Genomic DNA, 17,918 nt, shown 5'->3' on the forward strand with positions numbered 1-17,918 from the left:
ATGGGTCCATCACACATAGTTGAATCTTCCTTAAGACAGAGGAGGTTTGAAAACCTCTTTTTGTGGAATTTGCAGGTGGAGAATTCAAGCGGGTTGAGGCGAACAGTAGGAAACGAAATATCTTCGCAAAAACTAGAGAGAATCATTCTCAGAAACCAATTTGTGATGAGTGCGTTCCAATCACAGAGTTTAACCTTTCTTTTCGTAGAGCACTTTGGAAACACTCTGTTTGTAAAGTCTGCAAGTGGATATTTGGACCTCTTTGAGGATATCGTTGGAAACGGGATTTCTTCATCTAATGCTAGACAGAAGAATTCTCAGTAACTTCTTTGGGTTGCATGTATTCAACTCACAGAGTTGAACCTTCCTTTAGACAGAGGAGATTTGAAACCTTCTTTTTGTGGAATTTGCAAGTGGAGATTTCAAGCGCTTTGGGGCCAACAGTAGCAAAGGAAATATCTTCGTATAAAAACTACAGAGAATCATTCTCTGAAACCAATTTGTGATGTGTGCGTTCCACTCACAGAGTTTAAACTTTCTTTTCGTAGAGCAGTTTGGAAACACACTGTTTGTAAAGTCTGCAAGTGGATATTTGGACCTCTTTGAGGATTTCGTTTGAAACGGGATTTCTTCATCTAACGCTAGACAGAAGAATTCTCTGTAACTTCTTTGGGTTGTGTGTGTTCAACTCACAGAGTTGAACCTTCCTTTAGACAGAGCAGATTTGAAAACGTCTTTTTGTGGAATTTGCAAGTGAAGATTTCAAGCGCTTTGGGGCCAACGGTTGAAAAGTAAATATCTTCGTATAAAAACTAGAGAGAATCATTCTCAGGAACCAGTTTGTAATGTGTGCATTCCACTTACAGAGTTTAACCTTTCATTTCATAGTACAGCTGGGAAACACTCTGTTTGAAAAGTCTGCAAGTGGATATTTGGACCTCTTTGTGGATTGCTTTGGAAACGGGATTTCTTCATCTAATGCTAGACAGAAGAATTCCCAGTAACATCTCTGGGTTGTGTGTGTTCAACTCACAGAGTTGAACCTACCTTTTGGAAGAGCAGATATGAAATCCTCTTTTTGTGGAATTTGAAAGTGGAGATTTCAAGCGCTTTGTGGCCAACGGTAGAAAAGGGAATATCTTCGTATAAAAACTACTGAGAATCATTCTCAGAAACCACTTTCTGATGTGTGCGTTCCCCTCAAAGAGTTTAAGCTGTCTTTCCATAGAGCAGTTTGGTAACACTCTGTTTGTAAAATCTGCAGTGGATATTTGGACCACTTGGAGGATTTCGTTGGAAATGGGATTTCTTCATCGAATGGTAGACAGAAGAATTCTCAGTAACTTCTTTGTTTTGCGTGTGTACAACTCACAGAGCTGAACCTTCCTTTAGAGAGAGCAGATTTGAAACCCTCTTTTTGAGAAATTTGCTAGTGGAGATTTCACCCGATTTGGGGCCAACGGTAGAAAAGAAAATATCTTCATATAAAAACTACAGAGAATCATTCTCAGAAACTAGTTTGTGATTTGTGCATTCCACTCACAGAGTTTAACCTTTCTTTTCATAGAGCACTTTGGAAACACTTTGTTTGTAAAGTCTGCAAGTGGATATTTGTACCTCTTAGAGGATTTCTTTGGAAATGGGATTTCTTCATGTAATGCTAGACAGAAGAATTCTCAGTAACTTCTTTGTTTCAGGTCTGTACAACTCACAGAGTTGAACCTTCCTTTTGACAGAGCAAATTTGAAACCCTCTTTTTGTGGAATTTGCAAGTGGAGATTTCACCCGATTTGGCTCCAACGGTAGAAAAGGAAATATCTTCGTATAAAAACTACAGAGAATCATTTTCAGAAACCACTTTGTGATGTGTGTGTTCCACTCACAGAGTTTAACCTTTCTTTTCATAGAGCAGTTTGGAAACACTCTGTTTGTAAAGTCTGCAAGTGGATATTTGGACCTCTTTGAGGATTTCGTTGGAAACGGGATTTCATCATCTAATGCTAGAGAGAAGAATTCTCAGTAACTTCTTTGGGTTGCATGTGTTGAACTCACAGAGTTGAACCTTTCTTAAGGAAGAGCAGATTTGAAACCCTCTTTTTGTGGAATTTGCAAGTGGAGATTTCACCCGATTTTGGGCCAACGGTAGAAAAGGAAATATCTTTGTATAAACACTACAGAGAATCATTCTCAGAAACGACTTTGTGATGTGTGCATTCCACTCACAGAGTTTAACCTTTCGTTTCATAGAGCAGTTTGGAAACACTCTGTTTGTAATGTCTGCAAGTGGATATTTCGACCTCTTTGAGGATTTCGTTGGAAACGGGATTTCTTCATCTAATGCTAGACAGAAGAATTCTCAGTAACTTCTTTGTTTTGCGTGTGCACAACTCACAGAGTTGAACCTTCCTTTAGACAGAGCAGATTTGAAACCCTCTTTTTGTGGTATTTGCAAGTGGAGATTTCAAACGCTTTGGGGCCAACGGTAGAAAAGGAAATATCTTCGTATAAAAACTACAGAGAATCAATCTCAGAAACCACTTAGTGATGTGTACGTTCCACACAGAGTTTTACCTTTCTTCTCATAGAGCTGTTTGGAAACACTCTGTTTGTAAAGTCTGCAGGTGGATATTTGGACCTCTTTGAGGATTTCGTTGGAAACGGGATTTATTCATCTAATGCTAGACAGAAGAATTCTCAGTAACTTCTTTGTTTTGCGTGTGTACCACTCACAGAGCTGAACCTTCCTTTAGAGAGAGCAGATTTGAAACCCTCTTTTTGAGAAATTTGCTAGTGGAGATTTCACCCGATTTGGGGCCAACGGTAGAAAAGAAAATATCTTCATATAAAAACTACAGAGAATCATTCTCAGAAACCAGTTTGTGATGTGTGCATTCCACTCACAGAGTTTAACCTTTCTTTTCATAGAGCACTTTGGAAACACTTTGTTTGTAAAGTCTGCAAGTGGATATTTTTACCTCTTAGAGGATTTCTTTGGAAATGGGATTTCTTCATGTAATGCTAGACAGAAGAATTCTCAGTAACTTCTTTGTTTCACGTCTGTACAACTCACAGAGTTGAACCTTCCTTTAGACAGAGCAGATTTGAAACCCTCTTTTTGTGGAATTTGCAAGTGGAGATTTCACCCGATTTGGGGCCAACGGTAGAACAGGAAATATCTACGTATAAAAACTACAGAGAATCATTCTCAGAAACCACTTTGTGGTATGTGCGATCCACTCACAGAGTTTAACCTTTCTTTTCATAGAGCAGTTTGGAAACACTCTGTTTGTAAAGTCTGCAAGTGGATATTTGTACCTCTTTGAGGATTTCGTTGGAAACGGGATTTCTTCATCTAATGCTAGACAGAAAAATTCTCAGTTACTTCTTTGGTTTGTGTGTGTCCAACTCAGAGAGTTGAACCTTTCTTTAGGAAGAGCATATATGAAACCCTCTTTTTGTGGAATTTGCAAGTGGACATTTCAATTTCTTTGGGGCCAACGGTGGAAAAGGAAATATCTTCATATAAAAACTAGAGAGAATCATTTTCAGAAACCACTTTGTGATGTGTGCGTTCCACTCACAGAGTTTAACCTTTCTTTTCATAGAGCTGTTTGGAAACACTCTGTTTGTAAAGTCTGCAGGTGGATATTTGGACCTCTTTGAGGATATCTTTGGAAACGGGATTTCTTCATCTAATGCTAGACAGAAGAATTCTCAGTAACTTCCTTGTTTCACATCTGTACAACTCACAGAGTTGAATCTTCCTTTGGAGAGAGCAAATTTGAAACACTCTTTTTGTGGGATTTGCAAGTGGAGATTTCACCCGATTTGGGGCCAACGGTAGAAAAGGAAATAACTTCGTATAAAAAGTACAGAGAATCATTCTCAGAAACCACTTTGTTATGTGTGCGTTCCACTCACAGAGTTTAACCTTTCTTTTCATAGAGCAGTTTGGAAACACTCTGTTTGTAAAGTCTGCAAGTGGATATTTGGACCTCTTTGAGGATTTCGTTGGAAACGGGATTTCTTCATCTAATGATAGACAGAAGAATTCTCAGTAACTTCTTTGGGTTGCGTGTGTTCAACTCACAGAGTTGAACCTTTCTTTAGACAGAGCAGATTTGAAAACCTCTTTTTGTGGAATTTGCAAGTGGAGATTTCACACAATTTGTGGCCAATGGTAGAAAAGGAAATATCTTCGTATAAAAACTAGAGAGAATCATTTTCAGAAATCACTTTGTGATGTGTTTGTTCCACTCACAGAGTTTTACCTTTCTTTTCATAGAGCAGTTTGGAAACACTCTGTTTGTAAAGTCTGCAAGTGGATATTTGGACCTCTTTGGGGACTTCGTTGGAAACGGGATTTCTTCATCTAATGCTAGACTGAAGAATTCTCAGTAACTTCTTTGTTTTGCGTGTGTACAACTCACAGAGTTTAACCTTCCTTTAGACAGAGCAGATTTGAAACCCTCCTTTTGTGGAATTTGCAAGTGGAGATTTCACTCGATTTGAGGCCAACGGTAGAAAAGGAAATATCTTCGTATAAAAAGTTCAGAGAATCATTCTCAGAAACCACTTTGTGATGTGTGCATTCCACTCGCAGAGTTTAACTTTTCTTTTCATAGAGCAGTTTGTAAACACTCTGTTTGTAAAGTCTGCAAGTGGATATTTGGACCTCTTTGAGGATTTCGTTGGAAACGGGATTTCTTCATCTAATGCTAGACAGAAGAATTCTCAGTTACTTCTTTGGGTTGTGTGTGTCCAACTCACAGAGTTGAACCTTTCTTTAGGAAGAGCATAGTTGAAACCCTCTTTTTGTGGAATGTGCAAGTGGACATTTCAAGTTCTTTGGGGCCAACGGTGGAAAAGGAAATATCTTCATATAAAAACTAGAGAGAATCATTTCCAGAAACCACTTTGTGACGTGTGCGTTCCACTCACAGAGTTTAACCTTTCTTTTCATAGAGCAGTTTGGAAACACTCTGTTTGTAATGTCTGCAAGTGGATATTTTGACCTCTTTGAGGATTTCGTTGGAAACGGGATTTATTCATCTAATGCTAGACAGAAGAATTCTCAGTAACTTCTTTGTTTTGCATGTGTAAAACTCACAGAGTTGAACCTTCCTTTAGACAGAGCAGATTTGAAACCCTCTTTTTGTGGAATTTGCAAGTGGAGATTTCATACGCTTTGGGTCCAACGGTAGAAAAGGAATAATCTTCATATAAAAACTACAGAGAATCATTTTCAGAAACCACTTTGTGATGTGCGCGTTCCACTCACAGCGTTTAACCTTTCTTTTCATAGAGCAGTTTGGAAACACTCTGTTTGTAAAGTCTGCAAGTGGATATTTGGACCTCTTTGAGGATTTCGTTGGAAACGGGATTTCTTCATCTAATGCTAGACAGAAGAGTTCTCAGTAACTTCTTTGGGTTGCGTGTGTTGAACTCACAGAGTTGAACCTTTCTTTAGGAAGAGCAGATTTGAAACCCTCTTTTTGTGGAATTTGCAAGTGGAGATTTCACCCGAATTTGGGCCAACGGTAGAAAAGGAAATATCTTCGTATAAAGACTACAGAGAATCATTCTCAGAAACCACTTTGTGATGTGTGCATTCCACTCGCAGAGTTTAACCTTTCTTTTCATAGAGCAGTTTGGAAACACTCTGTTTGTAAAGTCTGCAAGTGGATATTTTGACCTCTTTGAGGATTTCGTTGGAAACGGGATTTCTTCATCTAATGCTAGACAGAAGAATTCTCAGTAACTTCTTTGTTTTGCGTGTGTACAACTCACAGAGTTGAACCTTCCTTTAGACAGAGCAGATTTGAAACCCTCTTTTTGTGGAATTTGCAAGTGGAGATTTCATACGCTTTGGGGCCAACGGTAGAAAAGGAAATATCTTCGTATAAAAACTAGAGAGAATCATTCTCAGGAACCAATCTGTGATGTATGCGTTCCACTCACTGAGTTTAACCTTTCTTTTCATAGAGCAGCTTGGAAACACTCTGTAATGTCTGCAAGTGGATATTTGGACCTCTTTGAGGATTTCGTTGGAAACGGGATTTCTTCATCTAATGCAAGACAGAAGAATTCTCAGTAACTTCTTTGTGTTGCATGGGTCCATCACACATAGTTGAATCTTCCTTAAGACAGAGGAGGTTTGAAAACCTCTTTTTGTGGAATTTGCAGGTGGAGAATTCAAGCGGGTTGAGCCGAACAGTAGGAAACGAAATATCTTCGCAAAAACTAGAGAGAATCATTCTCAGAAACCAATTTGTGATGAGTGCGTTCCAATCACAGAGTTTAACCTTTCTTTTCGTAGAGCACTTTGGAAACACTCTGTTTGTAAAGTCTGCAAGTGGATATTTGGACCTCTTTGAGGATATCGTTGGAAACGGGATTTCTTCATCTAATGCTAGACAGAAGAATTCTCAGTAACTTCTTTGGGTTGCATGTATTCAACTCACAGAGTTGAACCTTCCTTTAGACAGAGGAGATTTGAAACCTTCTTTTTGTGGAATTTGCAAGTGGAGATTTCAAGCGCTTTGGGGCCAACAGTAGCAAAGGAAATATCTTCGTATAAAAACTACAGAGAGTCATTCTCTGAAACCAATTTGTGATGTGTGCGTTCCACTCACAGAGTTTAAACTTTCTTTTCATAGAGCAGTTTGGAAACACACTGTTTGTAAAGTCTGCAAGTGGATATTTGGACCTCTTTGAGGATTTCGTTTGAAACGGGATTTCTTCATCTAACGCTAGACAGAAGAATTCTCTGTAACTTCTTTGGGTTGTGTGTGTTCAACTCACAGAGTTGAACCTTCCTTTAGACAGAGCAGATTTGAAAACGTCTTTTTGTGGAATTTGCAAGTGAAGATTTCAAGCGCTTTGGGGCCAACGGTTGAAAAGTAAATATCTTCGTATAAAAACTAGAGAGAATCATTCTCAGGAACCAGTTTGTAATGTGTGCATTCCACTTACAGAGTTTAACCTTTCATTTCATAGTACAGCTGGGAAACACTCTGTTTGAAAAGTCTGCAAGTGGATATTTGGACCTCTTTGTGGATTGCTTTGGAAACGGGATTTCTTCATCTAATGCTAGACAGAAGAATTCCCAGTAACATCTCTGGGTTGTGTGTGTTCAACTCACAGAGTTGAACCTACCTTTTGGAAGAGCAGATATGAAATCCTCTTTTTGTGGAATTTGAAAGTGGAGATTTCAAGCGCTTTGTGGCCAACGGTAGAAAAGGGAATATCTTCGTATAAAAACTACTGAGAATCATTCTCAGAAACCACTTTCTGATGTGTGCGTTCCCCTCAAAGAGTTTAAGCTGTCTTTCCATAGAGCAGTTTGGTAACACTCTGTTTGTAAAATCTGCAGTGGATATTTGGACCACTTGGAGGATTTCGTTGGAAATGGGATTTCTTCATCGAAGGGTAGACAGAAGAATTCTCAGTAACTTCTTTGTTTTGCGTGTGTACAACTCACAGAGCTGAACCTTCCTTTAGAGAGAGCAGATTTGAAACCCTCTTTTTGAGAAATTTGCTAGTGGAGATTTCACCCGATTTGGGGCCAACGGTAGAAAAGAAAATATCTTCATATAAAAACTACAGAGAATCATTCTCAGAAACTAGTTTGTGATTTGTGCATTCCACTCACAGAGTTTAACCTTTCTTTTCATAGAGCACTTTGGAAACACTTTGTTTGTAAAGTCTGCAAGTGGATATTTGTACCTCTTAGAGGATTTCTTTGGAAATGGGATTTCTTCATGTAATGCTAGACAGAAGAATTCTCAGTAACTTCTTTGTTTCAGGTCTGTACAACTCACAGAGTTGAACCTTCCTTTTGACAGAGCAAATTTGAAACCCTCTTTTTGTGGAATTTGCAAGTGGAGATTTCACCCGATTTGGCTCCAACGGTAGAAAAGGAAATATCTTCGTATAAAAACTACAGAGAATCATTTTCAGAAACCACTTTGTGATGTGTGTGTTCCACTCACAGAGTTTAACCTTTCTTTTCATAGAGCAGTTTGGAAACACTCTGTTTGTAAAGTCTGCAAGTGGATATTTGGACCTCTTTGAGGATTTCGTTGGAAACGGGATTTCATCATCTAATGCTAGAGAGAAGAATTCTCAGTAACTTCTTTGGGTTGCATGTGTTGAACTCACAGAGTTGAACCTTTCTTAAGGAAGAGCAGATTTGAAACCCTCTTTTTGTGGAATTTGCAAGTGGAGATTTCACCCGATTTTGGGCCAACGGTAGAAAAGGAAATATCTTTGTATAAACACTACAGAGAATCATTCTCAGAAACGACTTTGTGATGTGTGCATTCCACTCACAGAGTTTAACCTTTCGTTTCATAGAGCAGTTTGGAAACACTCTGTTTGTAATGTCTGCAAGTGGATATTTCGACCTCTTTGAGGATTTCGTTGGAAACGGGATTTCTTCATCTAATGCTAGACAGAAGAATTCTCAGTAACTTCTTTGTTTTGCGTGTGCACAACTCACAGAGTTGAACCTTCCTTTAGACAGAGCAGATTTGAAATCCTCTTTTTGTGGTATTTGCAAGTGGAGATTTCAAACGCTTTGGGGCCAACGGTAGAAAAGGAAATATCTTCGTATAAAAACTACAGAGAATCAATCTCAGAAACCACTTAGTGATGTGTACGTTCCACACAGAGTTTTACCTTTCTTCTCATAGAGCTGTTTGGAAACACTCTGTTTGTAAAGTCTGCAGGTGGATATTTGGACCTCTTTGAGGATTTCGTTGGAAACGGGATTTATTCATCTAATGCTAGACAGAAGAATTCTCAGTAACTTCTTTGTTTTGCGTGTGTACAACTCACAGAGCTGAACCTTCCTTTAGAGAGAGCAGATTTGAAACCCTCTTTTTGAGAAATTTGCTAGTGGAGATTTCACCCGATTTGGGGCCAACGGTAGAAAAGAAAATATCTTCATATAAAAACTACAGAGAATCATTCTCAGAAACCAGTTTGTGATGTGTGCATTCCACTCACAGAGTTTAACCTTTCTTTTCATAGAGCACTTTGGAAACACTTTGTTTGTAAAGTCTGCAAGTGGATATTTTTACCTCTTAGAGGATTTCTTTGGAAATGGGATTTCTTCATGTAATGCTAGACAGAAGAATTCTCAGTAACTTCTTTGTTTCACGTCTGTACAACTCACAGAGTTGAACCTTCCTTTAGACAGAGCAGATTTGAAACCCTCTTTTTGTGGAATTTGCAAGTGGAGATTTCACCCGATTTGGGGCCAACGGTAGAACAGGAAATATCTACGTATAAAAACTACAGAGAATCATTCTCAGAAACCACTTTGTGGTATGTGCGATCCACTCACAGAGTTTAACCTTTCTTTTCATAGAGCAGTTTGGAAACACTCTGTTTGTAAAGTCTGCAAGTGGATATTTGTACCTCTTTGAGGATTTCGTTGGAAACGGGATTTCTTCATCTAATGCTAGACAGAAAAATTCTCAGTTACTTCTTTGGTTTGTGTGTGTCCAACTCAGAGAGTTGAACCTTTCTTTAGGAAGAGCATATATGAAACCCTCTTTTTGTGGAATTTGCAAGTGGACATTTCAAGTTCTTTGGGGCCAACGGTGGAAAAGGAAATATCTTCATATAAAAACTAGAGAGAATCATTTTCAGAAACCACTTTGTGATGTGTGCGTTCCACTCACAGAGTTTAACCTTTCTTTTCATAGAGCTGTTTGGAAACACTCTGTTTGTAAAGTCTGCAGGTGGATATTTGGACCTCTTTGAGGATATCTTTGGAAACGGGATTTCTTCATCTAATGCTAGACAGAAGAATTCTCAGTAACTTCTTTGTTTCACATCTGTACAACTCACAGAGTTGAACCTTCCTTTGGAGAGAGCAAATTTGAAACACTCTTTTTTGGGATTTGCAAGTGGAGATTTCACCCGATTTGGGGCCAACGGTAGAAAAGGAAATAACTTCGTATAAAAAGTACAGAGAATCATTCTCAGAAACCACTTTCTTATGTGTGCGTTCCACTCACAGAGTTTAACCTTTCTTTTCATAGAGCAGTTTGGAAACACTCTGTTTGTAAAGTCTGCAAGTGGATATTTGGACCTCTTTGAGGATTTCGTTGGAAACGGGATTTCTTCATCTAATGATAGACAGAAGAATTCTCAGTAACTTCTTTGGGTTGCGTGTGTTCAACTCACAGAGCTGAACCTTCCTTTAGAGAGAGCAGATTTGAAACCCTCTTTTTGAGAAATTTGCTAGTGGAGATTTCACCCGATTTGGGGCCAACGGTAGAAAAGAAAATATCTTCATATAAAAACTACAGAGAATCATTCTCAGAAACCAGTTTGTGATGTGTGCATTCCACTCACAGAGTTTAACCTTTCTTTTCATAGAGCACTTTGGAAACACTTTGTTTGTAAAGTCTGCAAGTGGATATTTTTACCTCTTAGAGGATTTCTTTGGAAATGGGATTTCTTCATGTAATGCTAGACAGAAGAATTCTCAGTAACTTCTTTGTTTCACGTCTGTACAACTCACAGAGTTGAACCTTCCTTTAGACAGAGCAGATATGAAACCCTCTTTTTGTGGAATTTGCAAGTGGAGATTTCACCCGATTTGGGGCCAACGGTAGAACAGGAAATATCTACGTATAAAAACTACAGAGAATCATTCTCAGAAACCACTTTGTGGTATGTGCGATCCACTCACAGAGTTTAACCTTTCTTTTCATAGAGCAGTTTGGAAACACTCTGTTTGTAAAGTCTGCAAGTGGATATTTGTACCTCTTTGAGGATTTCGTTGGAAACGGGATTTCTTCATCTAATGCTAGACAGAAAAATTCTCAGTTACTTCTTTGGTTTGTGTGTGTCCAACTCAGAGAGTTGAACCTTTCTTTAGGAAGAGCATATATGAAACCCTCTTTTTGTGGAATTTGCAAGTGGACATTTCAAGTTCTTTGGGGCCAACGGTGGAAAAGGAAATATCTTCATATAAAAACTAGAGAGAATCATTTTCAGAAACCACTTTGTGATGTGTGCGTTCCACTCACAGAGTTTAACCTTTCTTTTCATAGAGCTGTTTGGAAACACTCTGTTTGTAAAGTCTGCAGGTGGATATTTGGACCTCTTTGAGGATATCTTTGGAAACGGGATTTCTTCATCTAATGCTAGACAGAAGAATTCTCAGTAACTTCTTTGTTTCACATCTGTACAACTCACAGAGTTGAATCTTCCTTTGGAGAGAGCAAATTTGAAACACTCTTTTTTGGGATTTGCAAGTGGAGATTTCACCCGATTTGGGGCCAACGGTAGAAAAGGAAATAACTTCGTATAAAAAGTACAGAGAATCATTCTCAGAAACCACTTTGTTATGTGTGCGTTCCACTCACAGAGTTTAACCTTTCTTTTCATAGAGCAGTTTGGAAACACTCTGTTTGTAAAGTCTGCAAGTGGATATTTGGACCTCTTTGGGGACTTCGTTGGAAACGGGATTTCTTCATCTAATGCTAGACTGAAGAATTCTCAGTAACTTCTTTGTTTTGCGTGTGTACAACTCACGGAGTTTAACCTTCCTTTAGACAGAGCAGATTTGAAACCCTCCTTTTGTGGAATTTGCAAGTGGAGATTTCACTCGATTTGAGGCCAACGGTAGAAAAGGAAATATCTTCGTCTAAAAAGTTCAGAGAATCATTCTCAGAAACCACTTTGTGATGTGTGCATTCCACTCGCAGAGTTTAACTTTTCTTTTCATAGAGTAGTTTGTAAACACTCTGTTTGTAAAGTCTGCAAGTGGATACTTGGACCTCTTTGAGGATTTCGTTGGAAACGGGATTTCTTCATCTAATGCTAGACAGAAGAATTCTCAGTTACTTCTTTGGGTTGTGTGTGTCCAACTCAAAGAGTTGAACCTTTCTTTAGGAAGAGCATAGTTGAAACCCTCTTTTTGTGGAATTTGCAAGTGGACATTTCAAGTTCTTAGGGGCCAACGGTGGAAAAGGAAATATCTTCATATAAAAACTAGAGAGAATCATTTCCAGAAACCACTTTGTGACGTGTGCGTTCCACTCACAGAGTTTAACCTTTCTTTTCATAGAGCTGTTTGGAAACACTCTGTTTGTAAAGTCTGCAGGTGGATATTTGGACCTCTTTGAGGATTTCGTTGGAAACGGGATTTCTTCATCCAATGCTAGACAGAAGAATTCTCAGTAACTTCTTTGTTTTGTGTGTGTATAACTCACAGAGCTGAACCTTCCTTTAGACAGAGCAGATTTGAAATACTCTTTTTGTGGAATTTGCTAGTGGAGATTTCACCCGATTTGGGCCAACGGTAGAAAAGAAAATATCTTCATATAAAAACTACAGAGAATCATTCTCAGAAACCAGTTTGTGATGTGTGCCTTCCACTCACAGAGTTTAACCCTTCTTTTCATAGAGCACTTTGGAAACACTTTGTTTGTAAAGTCTGCCGGTGGATATTTGCACCTCTTAGAGGATTTCTTTGGAAATGGGATTTCTTCATCTACTGCTAGACAGAAGAATTCTCAGTAACTTCTTTGTTTCACGTCTGTACAACTCACAGAGTTGAACCTTCCTTTAGACAGAGCAGATTTGAAACCCTCTTTTTGTGGAATTTGCAAGTGGAGATTTCACCCGATTTGGGGCCAACAGTAGAAAAGGAAATATCTTCGAATAAAAACTACAGAGAATCATTCTCAGAAACCACTTTGTGATGTGTGCGTTCCACTCACAGAGTTTAACCTTTCTTTTCATAGAGCAGTTTGGAAACACTCTGTTTCTAAAGTCTGCAAGTGGATATTTGGACCTCTTTGAGGATTTCGTTGGAAACGCGATTTCTTCATCTAATGGTAGACAGAAGAATTCTCAGTAACTTCTTTGGGTTGCGTGTGTTCAACTCAAAGATTTGAACCTTTCTTTAGACAGAGCAGATTAGAAACCCTCTTTTTGTGGAATTTGCAAGTGGAGATTTCACACAATTTGTGGCCAACGGTAGAAAAGGAAATATCTTCGTATAAAAACTAGAGAGAATCATTTTCAGAAACCACTTTGGGATATGTGTGTTCCACTCACCGAGTTTAACCTTTCTTTTCATAGAGCAGTTTGGAAACACTCTGTTTGTAAAGTCTGCAAGTGGATATTTGGACCTCTTTGGGGATTTCGTTGGAAACGGGATTTCTTCATCTAATGCTAGACAGAAGAATTCTCAGTAACTTCTTTCTTTTGACTGTGTACAACTCACAGAGTTGAACCTTCCTTTAGACAGAGAAGATTTGAAACCCTCTTTTTGTGGAATTTGCAAGTGGAGATTTCAAGCGCTTTGGAGCCAATGGTAGAAAAGGAAATATCTTCGTATAAAAAGTACAGAGAATCATTCTCAGAAACCACTTTGTGATGTGTGCGTTCCGCTCGCAGAGTTTAACCTTTCTTTTCATAGATCAGTTTGCAAACACTCTGTTTGTAAAGTCTGCAAGTGGATATTTGGACCTCTTTGAGGATTTCGTTGGAAACGGGATTTCTTCATCTAATGCTAGACAGAAGAATTCTCAGTAACTTCTTCGGGTTTCGTGTGTTCAACTCACAGAGTTGAACCTTTCTTTAGGAAGAGCAGATATGAGACCCTCTTTTTGTGGAATTTGCAAGTGGAGATTTCACCCGATTTTGGGCCAACGGTAGAAAAGGAAATATCTTCGTATAAAGACTACAGAGAATCATTCTCAGAAAACACTTTGGATGTGTGCATTCCACTCACAGAGTTTAACCTTTCGTTTCATAGAGCAGTTTGGAAACACTCTGTTTGTAAAGTCTGCAAGTGGATATTTGGACCTCTTTGAGGATTTCGTTGGAAACGGGATTTCTTCATCTAATGCTAGACAGAAGAATTCTCAGAAACTACTTTTGGTTGCGTGTGTACAACTCACAGAGTTGAACCTTCCTTTAGACAGAGCAGATTTGAAACCCTCTTTTTGTGGAATTTGCAAGTGGACATTTCAAGTTCTTTGGGGCCAACGGTAGAAAAGGAAAAATCTTCATATAAAAACTACAGAGAATCATTTTCAAAAACCACTTTGTGATGTGTGCCTTCCACTCACAGAGTTTAACCTTTCGTTTCAGTGAGCAGTTTCGAAACACTCTGTTTGTAAAGTCTGCAAGTGGATATTTGGACCTCTTTGAGGATTTCTTTGGAAACGGGATTTCTTCATCTAATACTGGACAGAATTCTCAGTAACTTCTTTGTTTTGCATGTGATCAACTCACAGAGTTGAACCTTCCTTTAGACAGAGCAGATTTGGAACCCTCTTTTTGTGGAATTTGCAAGTGGTGATTTAACCCGATTTGTTGCCAACGGTAGAAAAGGAAATATCTTCGTGTAAAAACTACAGAGAATCAATCTCAGAAACCACTTTGTGATGTGTGCGTTCCAATCACAGAGTTTAACCTTTCTTTTCATAGAGTTGTTTGGAAACACTCTGTTTGTAAAGTCTGCAGGTGGATATTTGGACCTCTTTGAGGATTTCGTTGGAAAAGGGATTTCATCTAATGCTACCAGAAGAATTCTCAGTAACTTCTTTGTTTTGCGTGTGTACAACTCACAGAGCTAAACCTTCCTTTAGAGAGAGCAGATTTCAAACCCTCTTTTTGAGAAATTTGCTAGTGGAGATTTCACCCGATTTGGGGCCAACGGTAGAAAAGAAAATATCTTCATATAAAAACTACAGAGAATCATTCTCAGAAACCAGTTTGTGATGTGTGCATTCCACTCACAGAGTTTAACCTTTCTTTTCATAGAGCACTTTGGAAACACTTTGTTTGTAAAGTCTGCAAGTGGATATTTGTACCTCTTAGAGGATTTCGTTGGAAATGGGATTTCTTCATCTAATGCTAGACAGAAGAATTCTCAGTAACTTCTTTGTTTCGCGTCTGTACAACTCACAGAGTTGAACCTTCCTTTAGACGGAGCAAATATGAAACCCTCTTTTTGTGGAATTTGCAAGTGGAGATTTCACCCGATTTGGGGCCAACGGTAGAAAAGGAAATATCTTCTTATAAAAACCACAGAGAATTATTCTCAGAAACCACTTTGTGATGTGTGCGTTCCACTCACAGAGTTTAACTTTTCTTTTCATAGAGCAGTTTGGAAACACTCTGTTTGTAAAGTCTGCAAGTGGATATTTGGACCTCTTTGAGGATTTCGTTGGAAACGGGATTTCTTCATCTAATGCTAGACAGAAGAATTCTCAGTAACTTCTTTGTTTTGCGTGTGTACATCTCACAGAGTTGAACCTTCCTTTAGACAGAGCTGATTTGAAACCCTCTTTTTGTGGAATTTGCAAGTGGAGATTTCAAACGCTTTGGGGCCAATGGTAGAAAGGGAAATATCTTCGTATAAAAAGTACAGAGAATCATTCTCAGAAACCACTTTGTGATGTGTGCGTTGCACTCGCAGAGTTTAACCTTTCTTTTCATAGAGCAGTTTGTAAACACTCTGTTTGTAAAGTCTGCAGGTGGATATTTGGACGTCTTTGAGGATTTCGTTGGAAACGGGATTTCTTCATCCAATGCTAGACAGAAGAATTCTCAGTAACTTATTAGGGTTGCGTGTGTTCAACTCACAGAGTTGAACCTTTCTTTAGGAAGAGCAGATTTGAAACCCTCTTTTTGTGGAATTTGCAATTGGAGATTTCACCCGATTTTGGGCCAACGGTAGAAAAGGAAATATCTTCGTATAAAGACTACAGAGAATCATTCTCAGAAACCACTTTGTGATGTGTGCATTCCACTCACTGAGTTTAACCTTTCTTTTCATAGAGCAGTTTGGAGACACTCTGCTTGTAAGTCTGCAAGTGGATATTTGGACCTCTTTGAGGATTTCGTTGGGAACGGGATTTCTTCATCTAATGCTAGACAGAAGAATTCTCAGTAACTTCTTTGGTTTGCGTGTGCACAACTCACAGAGTTGAACCTTCCTTTAGACAGAGCAGATTTGAAACCCTCTTTTTGTGGAATTTGCAAGTGGAGGTTTCAAAAGCTTTGGGGCCAACGGTAGAAAAGGAAAAATCTTCATACAAAAACTACAGAGAATCATTTTCATAAACCACTTTGTGATGTGTGCCTTCCACTCACAGAGTTTAACCTTTCGTTTCATAGAGCAGTTTGGAAACACTCTGTTTGTAAAGTCTGCAAGTGGATAATTGGACCTCTTTGAGGATTTCGTTGGAAACGGGATTTCTTCATCTAATACTGGACAGAATTCTCAGTAACTTCTTTGTTTTGCATGTGATCAACTCACAGAGTTGAACCTTCCTTTAGACAGAGCAAATTTGAAACCCTCTTTTTGTGGAATTTGCAAGTGGAGATTTGACCCGATTTGGGGCCAACGGTAGAAAAGGAAATATCTTCTTATAAAAACTACAGAGAATCATTCTCAGAAACCAGTTTGTGATGTGTGTGTTCCACTCACAGAGTTTAACCTTTCTTTTCATACAGCAATCTGGAAACACTCTGTTTGTAAAGTCTGCAAGTGGATATTTGGACCTGATTGGGGATTTTGTTGGAAACGGGATTTCTTCAACTAATGCTAGACAGAAGAATTCTCAGTAACTTCTTTGTTTTGCCTGTGTACAACTCACAGAGTTGAACCTTCCTTTAGACAGAGGAGATTTGAAGCCCTCTTTTTGTGGAATTAGCAAGTGGAGATTTCAAGCACTTTGGGGCCAACGGTAGAAAAGGAAATATCTTCGTATAAAAACTACAGAGAATCATTATCAGAAACCACTTTGTGATGTGTGCATTCCACTCACAGAGTTTAACCTTTCTTTTCATAGAGCAGTTTGGAAACACTCTGTTTGTAAAGTCTGCAAGTGGATATTTGGACCTCCTTGAGGATTTCGTTGGAAACGGGATTTCTTCATCTAATACTGGACAGAATTCTCAGTAACTTCTTTGTTTTGCATGTGATCAACTCACAGAGTTGAACCTTCCTTTAGACAGAGTAGATATGGAACCCTCTTTTTGTGGAATTTGCAAGTGGTGATTTAACCCGATTTGGGGCCAACGGTAGAAAAGGAAATATCTTCGTGTAAAAACTACAGAGAATCAATCTCAGAAACCACTTTGTGATGTGAGCGTTCAACTCACAGAGTCTAACCGTTCTTTTCATAGAGCTGTTTGGAAACACTCTGTTTGTAAAGTCTGCAGGTGGTTATTTGGACCTCTATGAGGATTTCGTTGGAAACGGGATTTCTTCATCTAATGCTAGACAGAAGAATTCTCAGTAACTTCTTTGTTTCGTGTCTGTACAACTCACAGAGTTGAACCTTCCTTTAGACAGAGCATATTTGAAACCCTCTTTTTGTGGAATTTGCAAGTGGAGATTTCACCCGATTTGGGGCCAACGGTAGAAAAGGAAATATCTTCGTATATAAACTACAGAGAATCATTCTCAGAAACCACTTGGTGGTGTGTGCGTTCCACTCACAGAGTTTAACCTTTCTTTTCATAGAGCAGTTTGGAAACACTCTGTTTGTAAAGTCTGCAAGTGAATATTTGGTCCTCTTTGAGGATTTCGTTGGAAACAGGATTTCTTCATCTAATGATAGACAGAAGAATTCTCAGTAACTTATTTGGGTTGTGTGCGTTCAACTCACAGAGTTGAACCTTTCTTTAGGTAGAGCATATTTGAAACCCTCTTTTTGTGGAATTTGCAAGTGGACATTTCAAGTTCTTTGGGGCCAACGGTAGAAAAGGAAATATCTTCATATAAAACCTAGAGAGAATCATTTTCAGAAACCACTTTGTGATGTGTGCGTTCCACTCACAGAGTTTAACCTTTCTTTTCATAGAGCAGTTTGGCAACAACCTGTTTGTAAAGTTTGCAAGTGGATATTTGGGCCTCTTTGAGG

The sequence above is a fragment of the Gorilla gorilla genome, chromosome 10 (assembly GCF_029281585.2).
Source record: "Gorilla gorilla gorilla isolate KB3781 chromosome 10, NHGRI_mGorGor1-v2.1_pri, whole genome shotgun sequence".
Classification (NCBI taxonomy): Eukaryota; Metazoa; Chordata; class Mammalia; order Primates; family Hominidae; genus Gorilla; species Gorilla gorilla.